The 11,613-nt window shown below is 33.8% G+C and overlaps 1 protein-coding gene across 2 annotated transcripts in view; it reads left to right on the plus strand.

The window, feature by feature from the left end:
• The window catches only part of LOC140450304 (irregular chiasm C-roughest protein-like), a 518,835-nt gene that overhangs the window by 90,772 nt on the left and 416,450 nt on the right, over positions 1-11,613 (plus strand). For both annotated transcript variants that reach the window (XM_072543856.1, XM_072543858.1), the window contains exon 2: positions 905-927. The gene's annotated coding sequence lies outside the window, so the exon portion shown is untranslated. The remainder of the gene's footprint in view (positions 1-904; positions 928-11,613) is intronic.

Below are 11,613 nucleotides of genomic sequence, written 5' to 3' on the forward strand. Positions count from 1 at the left end.
TACTACATATGTCGATTTGCAATGACCTTTTCTAGTAACTTACAAATTGCATTCGTGAAAGAGATTGGTTCATAGCATTCTGCTTCAAATTTAGGTTTACCAGGTTTGGCATATTGGAACTTGAAACTATTATAATTGATGAGTGCATATTTGTGGAATATCTTATTTATTCTAACAACATTAAAAGTTCTAACAATAATAGTTCTAGTCCTATTAGTGGTAGTTTCGTAGAAAAAGCATAGATATTATGTTATCTGCTCCTGCACTAGTATTTCTAATGGAGGTTCAAGGTTTCAATAAATTCAGTAAAGCTTATTGGCTATAGGTTTATTAAATTTATTGGGTGAATTGTCATTGATTAATGGTATTACTTTATTTTCTTTAAATAGTTTTTCTTATTTAAGAATTTTACTAAATAGCTTTTATTACTGGAATAACGGAACTGGGTCGAATATTTCTCATACTTCTTTATCTTTTCTATTAGATTCTTTAGTGTAAATTGTATTTAAAATATTTGTGGTAAAATATTCCATAAATATATTTGTTAATAATTGATACAAAGAAGAGCCCATTGTTAGACAAACATTTTGTTTCCAAAACCATATTTTTGTATAATCAAAAAGATTGTTATTTATAATCAGTCGTTAAATTAAAATTCTTTTTACATTGTCCCCAATAAATGTTAAATCTAATACTCCACGAAACATTAAGACATACCAAAAATTCCGAATTAATCATAACTACAATTAAGACCATCATCTCCGTCGCACGGCTTAACATCCCAAAGAAATTTGAATTGGTAATCGCGGATCTTTGGCATGGCATACAATTTTTACAACTGATGCTTGGTCATTGAACCAACAAAGCCTTAGTGTCATTTTATTAATTTCAAATTTATTTTCAGGTCGACGTTTCGCCATAAAATCGGTAAGTTATTTTCTTAATTTTAGCAGAAAAATCATTTTATATGGTAAAATTAATAGAAGATTTATTGTGTTGGTGCTAACTAAAATATTTTAGAAAGTGTTGTAAAGGTACGAGGTTTACTTTTAAAACAGGTTCTGCCTTTAATAACAATAATACAATGTAGAATTTATGGTCATATAAAATATAATTATGGTTTCTAGTTAATAAACAAACCAATTCGCCTTCTGGGCACAATTAAAATAGGTAAAGAGAGACTGTGGTATTGGTTGTAAATTTTTCAGAATTTTTCTTTTTAGAACTATTCTAACTACGACGTAAATGCAGCACATATTTTAGTTCATGCGCATTGTCATTAAATGAAATGCACTGGGAACGAGGGAAGCCTGTTCGCTGTGAATGTACTTGTGCAAAGGTGCATGGATGTTAATCAGCCAGTATATATGTGTTTCTTGGATTACAACAAAGCCTTCAATAAGGTCAGATAACCATCGTATCGAATTACTTGAAAAGAAAAACTTAGATATGAGAGACTCAGGATCATTAGCGCCCTTCTATTATAATCAGATCCGCTGTGGTAAAAGAGAACAACTTCTTTTCCAATGAAATACAGATTGAGAGGGGGCGTCAGGCAGGGCTGTGTTCCTGTCGCCTACTTTGTTTAATTTGTATTCAGAGGAAATAATCCAGGAAGCACTAGAAGAACTAACTATGGGAATAAAAGTAAATGGCCGACCAATCAATAATATACGGTTTTGCCGACGACACTATTTTATTAGCGGAATGTCTTGAGGATTTACAACAAATGGTTGACAGAGTGGTAGAAGTCAGTGAAAGAAAACGGGACTGTCCCTAAACACAAAAAAGACACAATTTATGGTAATTACAAAAGCCCAACAGCGCCAAGAAAATCATAATACATGGAGAACAAATTAAAAAAGTTGCAAATTATAAATATCTGGGTACAATAATTAACGAAAATAATGAGTACACAGAAGAGATAAGGTAAGGCAAGAATAGGGACAGGCAAGAAATTCTTTCAACAAACTGAAAAAAGTACTCTGCAGCAGGGACATTTCAATTTCTTTAAAGATAAGACTTCTGAGATGCTACGTGTTCTCCGTATTATTTTATGGGTTGGAGGCTTGGACTGTAAAGAAAGATGTTTCGGACAGATTGGAAGCCTTCGAGTTATGGGCCTACAGAAGGATATTAAGAATAACTTGGGTGGATAGAGTCACGAATGTCGAGGTGTTGAGAAGAATGGGAAAAGATTAAAGAGGTTTTAAATACAATTAAAGTCAGAAAACTGCAATATCTGTGACATGTCATGAGGGGCGATCGTTATATAACTTGTTGCAATTAATAATGTAAGGAAGAATACAGGGTAGAAGGAGTCGCGGGAAGAAGACGCATCTCCTGGTTGAATAATTTGAGAGCTTGGGTTAACTGCACTTCTGCTAACCTCTTTAGAGCAGCGGGCGTCGAAAGTGCGAATTGCCATGATGGTTGCCAACCTTCTTAGAGGAGATGGCACGTGAGAAAAAGAAGATTCAAAGTTACACCCCTCACTCTTCCTACAAAAGATCGGGATACACCCTTGTTAAAAATTTTTCATCAGACAAGGATTTTATCTGAAAATGTCGCTTTGTTAGTACATACATTTAACAAGGCATTCATTCTTGTTCGTATAAAATATATCGTTTCCATTAATTTCAAAATTACTCAAAGTGAAATACTTTTCGTCATATAAAATAATATTTGGGACACTTACATCGCTTTCAATATTTAAGACCATTCCTCCTCAATTCCAACAATGGTACTCTTTGAATATCTGTACTGGCAAACCAGTCTCCTCGTTCACATTCCAACCTGGTGTTTTGCTCATCTCACCAATCATTTTTGACCTATGTGCAATAAATCCACGTGGTGTTCTACTTTTGGAACATTCAAACATGGTATTCCCTACTCGCACTCCGCTATTGTTCCCATAAATGGTTCTGTGTAGAATGTTTTAGATTTCAACTTTGCGTACCCGCCCAACCAAATTGCACTTACTTTTTCTTATCTCTTATACGAATCTTTAAAGCGAAAACTTCAAAATAAATAAATCTCAACGGAGAGTAAAAAAAGTAAACAAACCTTTGTTTTTAAAGGCAACTTGTTATTATTTGTTTTTGTTAATATTAAACTCAATGAATTTTGTGCCAAAACGTTTGGGACATACGCTAAAATGTTCGTGTTACAGGTGAGAATGAATTTGTTCAGGTACTAGCTGTTTTAAACCAGTCATTTTTAAAAAAATAAGAGAAAGTTGAGGTATGTATCTTGGGGGGGTTGAAATAATTGGCCAAGAAATAGTCACTATTTTTGTGTAATACTGTGTGATAATGTTTTTACGTGAAAATATCATCATTTTCGTCGAATGGCGTCTTGTTTTCACTTAAGCTCAGCTTTACCTGTTGTTTCCTAATTACGATAAGATCAACCTTGATGCAGGGAACGTTACAATCTGGCCTGACCCACAAATGATAAAGTCTGTAACTGACCAAAACCTTATTTTGAAATAATCTTAGCACCAAAATCATGATACTATCGGCTATTCGACACGCAAGTTTTTGTAATAAAATACATTTTACACGAAATTTTTATGAAAACCGAGTTAAATAACAAAACACGAGCGTGAAAATATTTTATTTTCTTATAATACGGGTGATTTGAATTGTATTAATACTTTTTTCCGGCTTTTAGAAGGGCAGTCATCAGAAGAGCAGGTGCGGAAACGTATTTTTATGAATTAAAGTCGTTTGTTCTTTTTTTTAACTAAACTTATATCGTATATATCTCTTTTTCTTTCTCTAGTCGGTGACCAATAAGTAACTTTTGTGAAATCATACTATATTAAATTAATTAATACTAAAGCATTAAACTATGCTAACTACTTAGAATAGTTTAATAACTAAGGCTCTTTTTTCTCAGGCACTGTTAAGTTCTACTTTTTAAAACCAAATAGACACGCTCATGAGGTTTGGTTCTCTTTGAGTTATCCAGGAGCTCGATTACCTCGATATTCTCATTATGGTGAAGCCTTTCCGTTCTACTCCAAGGATTTGATAAAGATCTTCGTTCCGAATGTACCAGGGAGCGTCAACGATGCATGTTAGGAAGATTTGAATCATTTTGATATTCGTTTTTTTTTCTTTGATACAACACCATAGTTTGATACAGTACGTTATACAGGTTTTGAGGATGGCTTGTAGAAAAGAAGCTTATTAATTATTGACAAGGCTAAGTGCTTATCTAGTAACGAGTACATTTTTGTTGTATTCTATACATAGTTCGCCTTTTTTTTAAACCTGAGCTTTTCAGCGAAACTTTGTATCTAATCCAAGGCGTTAGTTGTTTGGTCGTGTTGGCGTATGAGATTTGACGTTTATTCATATACATTAGAGTATGCACAATAAGCTTATTTTATAAAGTCTATGTGAACCCATTTATTTTCATTAAGTTTACTTTCCATTTTTTTTCCAGGTTTGTTATTTATTGATAGCGTGTTGTAAGCTGAGTACTGTTTTTTTTATTATCTTTGACCACTGAGAGGATGATCTTGTTATCGGCAAAGGTAGCTACTATATTACCTTTTATTTTTGGAAATTCGCATTTGTACAGAAGATATAGAACCAGACCCAGAGTATTACCCAGGGGGACTCCAACTTCTATTTCTTTAAGATTTGAGTACGCGCCATCCTGTTTGATCCCTTGATCCTGTTTGATCCTATCTGTATATAACAGTGTTCATAAGTCATAAACGCCTGCCGTATATCCAAAAATACTTGCAGAGCATCATTTTTTTTAAAAGCGTCTTCAATGCCTTCAAATAATGTGGATATGATACGAAGTAATGAAATTGGCTGTAGGACAAAGCTTTAGGCGGAGGTTTGCCATGTTTCAATATCATAACTATTTCTGCAGCTTTCCTTGTTAATGGAATATGTTTTAACCTCATTGCTGCATTAATCAGATGAGTCAGCTTAACCACTGCTTTTCTTGGAAGTTGTTTCCATATATCTCCTGTTATCCGGTTATAACCACGGGTTTTCTTTTTTTTTATATTATTTTTTTTTAAAACTTCACTAGGAGTCATTTTTGGTCTTTTTTAACCTCTTAGTATATTTCCACAACGGAAAATCCGTGAAAAAAGCATTGGTCAGCTTTTGTATGTAGGCGTTAATAAAGTAATAGGTGTAAGGCTGTATAAAATTTGTTGACCTTTAGGGGCTCTCGTTCGGTACCCATTTTCTCCTAGCTTTTTCTCGTTAGCTCCTCGTCAGCGTATGTATTAGTTAACTCTGGGGTATTTTCCTTTTGAGTAAAATTTTTACTCAGTGTAACTCACCACACTCATCGATGCTAAGGTAATTAGAAGATATGTCTTTAAATTGCTAACTAGGAGATATGGGGGTCAGTTGGTCAATAAGTTGACTTTTCAGTTAATAAAGTTGTACCTCCGCAGTCGTTAACTGCTTTTAAAAGTTCCTTTTAATGTTCTTGTTTTTAATAAGTCTGAAATTATAAACATATCCTCCTATTACAAATCTACGTCCGAGATTGTTAAAATTGGAAGATTCCATTTACGCGACGAGGGAAGTCCGTTGTTCAACATGTAAACTTTTTAAATTGTTTTACAATCTATAAAAAATCTGTAAAATATGCGACTGCAGTATCGCTAAGTGTACCACTTTTTTTCTTTCTTATATAGCTAGCTTCTTCATGGGTTGTAGATTTCCTTTAATTATCACTGCACTTCCTTTTTCCTGCCCTACCAGGTTTAAAACATTTATTCTGCTAAGAACTTTTTTGATCTATTACCTAACCCCATTGATTACCTAATTTATAATAATACTCTTTGATTGAGCGAACCAACCAAATAAACTTGTTAATAAACGGGGCAGTGTTGGCTAAAATCCTGTAATTAATTATGAGTGATTTTTGATGAAATTATAAAAGCTTAAAATGTATTAAAATTGTTAGCCTAATTAATGTGGAATAATTAATTTTGTAGGACAGAGATTTAATTTATATGTGTTTTAATTATGTTTAATATATTATATATATATATATATATAATATTTATTATATATATATATATAATATATAATATATATATATATATATATATATATTATACAGTTAACACCTACATTTAATTTTAATTTCAATATATTTGAATATATTATTTGGACACAGTAATATTTTGTTGGTGTGGGAAACCATATCGAATATATTTTGTAATAAAATACTATTTACTCAATATATTTATGTCGATATATAAAAAATCAATTATTTATCAATTTTCCACAGTCTTCCAAGTTATTGGTAAGATATTATATGATATTCACAGTATTTCGAAGTTACGACGTTGCATTATTATTTTTTGTGGTTTACTAAGTTTGATATAAAAATGTTTTGGGATTATCAGACATAAAACATACAAGATACGAGCCCCATTGTTGAACCAATACGTGCTGGTGTAACATTCTTAGCTGTTTGTGGGACGAATCCTTAACGACAATATGCCTTTGCCGTTAGAATGAAAAGTGCCACTTTTAATGCTTTTGGTGACTTAGTGATTGTTAATGGACTACATGTGCGGTCCATGTTAGGAATAACTCTGCGAGACAGAATAACCAACGATCAGGAGGAAGAACCGGAGTGACTGACATCATCGAGAAGATAGCCAGACTAAAATGGGAGATGGGCAGGACACATACGCCAGAATGACAGAATGGGCGATGGACAAAGAGGATATTGGAATGGAGGCCAAGGGAAGACAAGAGAAGCGTCGGTCGACCACCTACAAGATGGACTGACGATTTAAGAAGACTCGATAAAAACTGGATGAGAGCGGCGCAAGATAGACGGGGTTGGAAACATGGGGAAGAGGCCTATGTTTCAGCAGTGGACTCTTGAGGCTGGATGATGATGATGATGATGATATGGACTACACACATGGTAAAAAGACGGTAACAAAAACAAGACATGGTAAAAAAAATCGGAACTGTAAGGGAATATTCTAATATTTTTATACATACGCATAATAAGGTCTTGAACTATGATTGTTACTCTCATCTTCGGGAGAAGATGACAGTTTTTGGGAGAATTCAGAATTAAAAATTAAGGGAAAATTAATATTTGACAAATTTGCCTGTTGATGTGGAGGGTTATTGTACCGTAATTTTCTTAATTCCCTAGTTTTGTCTAGTGTGTATTTTAACATCTCATATGAATCGCATAGAAGAATGCGCCGAATTTCCTGGACATCGATGCAGACCAACGCAGCTATGTTAAATAGAAACACAGAACGGCAAAAAGCCATTCGTTATTAAAAACTATTCAAATAGGAAAAATTTCATACCTATGGCATGTTCTTAGAAGAGACCGGTACAGATACCATTGACGATTGGTTAGGAATACGCAGTAGTAGTAAAATAGTTTTTTATAAAAAATTAATTCTTTATCATCCAAATCATCTCCTTTAGCGGCGATGCAACCGCTTCAGCGCTTTTTCTAGGTTTTCGATGCCGTAATTGTGAAACGATTTATCTTTGATTTCAAAATAGGTTTCAGTTTCACCGATTACGTCCTCATCGAGGTGATATAGCTTGCCACGGAGCATTTCTTTTTTATATCGAAAAAGACATGGTAGTCACCGGGGATCATATCTGGACTATGCGATGGGTTGATGCGGAACCAATTCAAAACCCAATTGGCCCGGTTTTGCCATCGTTTTCATCGAAATTAAAACAACAATTTTTTCTTTCTTCAAAAATGAGGCTTTTTATTTAGTATTGTGATCTTCATACCCTCCTATAAGCCAAAGAATTTATACGCTGTTGATTGTTTGTCCATTTTTTAAAATAGTCAATGAAAGTAATTCCTTGAGAATCCCAAAATAGAGGCCATCACCTTTCCGGCGGTTTGTTGTGTCTTTAAATCGCTTTGGACGGCTTTCACGACGTGTTGTTTTACTCACATGGAATGCCGATTTGATTCCGGAGTGAAGTATTGATTTATGTTTTATCCATTGTGACATACCGATGCAAAATCCTCCGACTTATTCTGATTAAACATGCCCAAACAGCGTTTGAGGACTGATCAATTCATTGTTGTTTTTGTTCTTGTGTGAGGAAAATGAGGCATCTATTTGAAAAACAGATTTCTCATACTTAAATGTTTGTGTATAATAGTGAAAACGCAACCGTTTTGATAACTAGAACTATCTGTTACAACCTTTATTTGTGATTTTTCAAATAATTTTCAGCGCTATTTTGATGTTTTCGGGAATATTTGAAGTATTTGACCTTCCAGAGCACTCGGCATCATTAGTGTAGGTACGACTGCGTTTGAATTTAGCAAACCATCGTTGAATGATAATAATCAATGGAGCACAGATGCGATAAGATTTGTTAAGCCGAGTGCTTAGTTTGGACGATATTTTTTCATCAACCAACATACGAAATTGCTTTGAATCCATTCTTTATAAAAATTACAAAATTAGCATCACTTAAAGCTATGTAACTTACTGAATAATAATCCAAATAACGTTTAATTTTGACAATATATTTTTAAAGGTAGACAACTGCCGAATTTTCATGTTGGTAATTTAATAGAGTCGCCATCTCATGGTTAACCCTGGAATTTAGTGACTCACGATTATATATTTTAAAATGACGTCCGGAAAATTTCCACTTAAAATCATTTTATAGTTTTGGTTCAGTAAAATAACTTTTTATGCGTATTTCCAAGTTGTCACGGACCACTTACAGGACATGATCACTTCAATAAAATTAAATTAACACATTCATATTTACAAATGTGTAGCGTTCGTATTCTAATAAGTTTTAACACATAAGCTAACAATTTGTTTAACAAATTGTGGCTCGGGGTATTGTCTAAACACAAATTCGTTCGCCTAACAACATTTGTGTTCAGTGACCATGTAAATTCACATGATAGAGAGATATTTATATTTAAATGGAATTTAACTCCAGTAATCAGACGTTTATAGCAAAGAGAGAAAGTCAAACAAAGAGTATCAAACGCGCTGCTAAAATTTGATGTTAATTGTTAAAGTTTCAGAGACAATAGAATGTTTTTTACCCATGGATATTTGCACGATGTTTCAGATAATTTCAGGCCCTTATAGAGCGCTACATCTAGTTTAAGCGACGAGGAGAATATCATTAATCAACAGCTTTTAGATTTATGAACAGGATTAGGATTAAAAAAACCACAAAGGGGGGGATATTAGAGTTTCATTAAAGGATAAAAATATATTTACAGGATGAATTTTAGTAATAATAGCAATACAATATTAGAAAGTTTCCCTTCTGCTCGCTATAGTGTAATTACCTAATATTCTTTTAGTTTTTAAGTCTGCTTTTTGGACGCCTGCAATTTAACAGCTGTAAAATCTTTCGCTTATCTGAATCAAAATCTTAACAATCGAAACAAACAATGAACCTTTAAACTTTAAATGCTTTCCAAAATGTGGTTTCCATAGTGATGCAGCACATTCAGCAGCTGACACGATGAGTGTAAGCGTTAATGCTCCAAGTGTTTTGAAAGATTTATGTGTACGATAATCCATAAACAGAGAAAAATACAATGAATACATAAAAAAAATCTGAATATAGTTAAAGTAACAAAAGACCGATGACTTCAAAAATCCTGTTTTAGGAATTAAGAAACTGGAGCAACGACACGACAGCTTACATTTAAATAAAAAACTACAAGAGGTTACATGCAGAAGCCAGAATTTACAATCAAAATATATTACAAGACTCTGGTGGTAGAATTTTAAGTGATATTAAAGAGCGCTGTACCGAATGATAAAATTACATAATAGAATTATTTAAAGATGACCAAAGAATATACCAAGAAATAACATTTAACCGAGATACTGGCCACATCGATTTTAATCTCTGAAGTTCAGAAGAACATCGACCAAGCGAAACTAAGAAAGGCTTCTGGTTCTGACCAGAGTGTTCATACAGCAGCTGTAAATTACCAGATAACCGGCAAACAAAGAAGAAGATTTATTGGATATGTGTTGTTTAAACTATTGATACTTCTTCTAATCAAAACTACCGTTTATTTAACAAAAATTACAAATTCTATATCGAGATACTTAGCTCTTGGGGCCCAAACAAATGGAAAAAAGCCCATGTGATAATGATTTACAAACCAGGAAAGAACAGCACATTCCGCAATCTCACAGGCCAATTAACTTACTCCCAGCAGTCAGCAAAATAGTAGAAATAGTCCTACAAACCAGACTCCAAACAGGGACAGATCTTTTTCTTCTTCTTTTTCATCTTCTTCTTCTTGTAGTGTCTATCATTTCAGATGTTGGTGACCATCATGTCAATCGGTATTTTGCACTTCTTCTTCTTAAAGTGACCTCTCCTCAATGGAGGTTTATCTACTACAATTTTAAAATCTTCTCTATCGTCAGCTGTTCTTATTAGCTGTTCAAAATTTAGCCCTGTCCATTGTCGGATGTTTCTGAGCCACGATAGTCTTTTCCTTCCTAGGCCTCTCTTTCCCTCGATTTTTCCTTTCACTATAAGTTGGGCATATTGGTACTTATTATTTCTCAGTATGAGGCCTAGGTATGATGTTTTTCTAACTTTTACTGTGTTAAAAAAGTTCTCTTTCCTTGCCTATTCTATGCAGCACTTCTTCGTTTGAGGTATGCGATGTCCATGAAATTTTGAGCATTCTCCGGTAGATCCACATTTCAAAAGGCCTCCAATTTATTTTACGGTTGATGTTTTTAGGGTCCACGTTTCAACTGCATATAGAAGAGTCGACCAGACGTAGCACTTTGATAAACGTAGTCGAATTTCGAGTTTTATTCGAGAATCACAAAACAGTTTTTTTATTTTTTCGAAGATTTTCTGGCCTGTTCTATTTTGCACTGCTACGTTGAAAAGATTTGTGGTTCTTGGGTTGAACAAGCGTACGTAGATTTTTCAGCCAGGAAATCCTTTGACTTCCTGGTCCTCGTTTCCTTCTACTTTTCCTTGTAGAGTTAATTGCTGCAACCCATACCTTTCACTGTTTCTGATGACTTGACCGATGTATTTGATTTTTGCTCTTTTTATTATGGTTAATAACTCTTTTCCTTTTTGCTTTTCTAATCAAACGTCCTGGTTAGTAACATGGTTGGTATAGAATATCCTCAGGATTCGACAATAAAGCCACATTTTGAAAGCCTCAATTTTCTTACAGGTAAAAGCCTGATTTTTATGGTAATGATAAATCATGGCATTTGAATAGCTTAGCCATTTTTGAAATGCAGATTTTGCTTACTTCGTCCTACATTTTATTTCTAGGGAATGGTTCTTAATTTTCGTTGACGTTCGTACCAAGGTAGATGTATGTTTTTTACTCTTTTTATTGGTTGACCATTCACGCTGATTCTTCCAATTTGCTGTTCCTTCTTAAATGTCATCATACATTTTGTTTTCTTAAGTAAAAGTCCATATCTCTTACTTATTTGTGTGATTCTATTCATTAACTCCTGGAGGGCCCCAATAACTGTCAGCGCATACCATCGTGGTCATCTGCGTACCTGACGTTATTGTTATATTCTCCGTTAATTCGAAACTCTGAGATAGCGCG

This window comes from Diabrotica undecimpunctata, chromosome 9 (genome assembly GCF_040954645.1).
Source record: "Diabrotica undecimpunctata isolate CICGRU chromosome 9, icDiaUnde3, whole genome shotgun sequence".
NCBI classification, from domain to species: domain Eukaryota; kingdom Metazoa; phylum Arthropoda; class Insecta; order Coleoptera; family Chrysomelidae; genus Diabrotica; species Diabrotica undecimpunctata.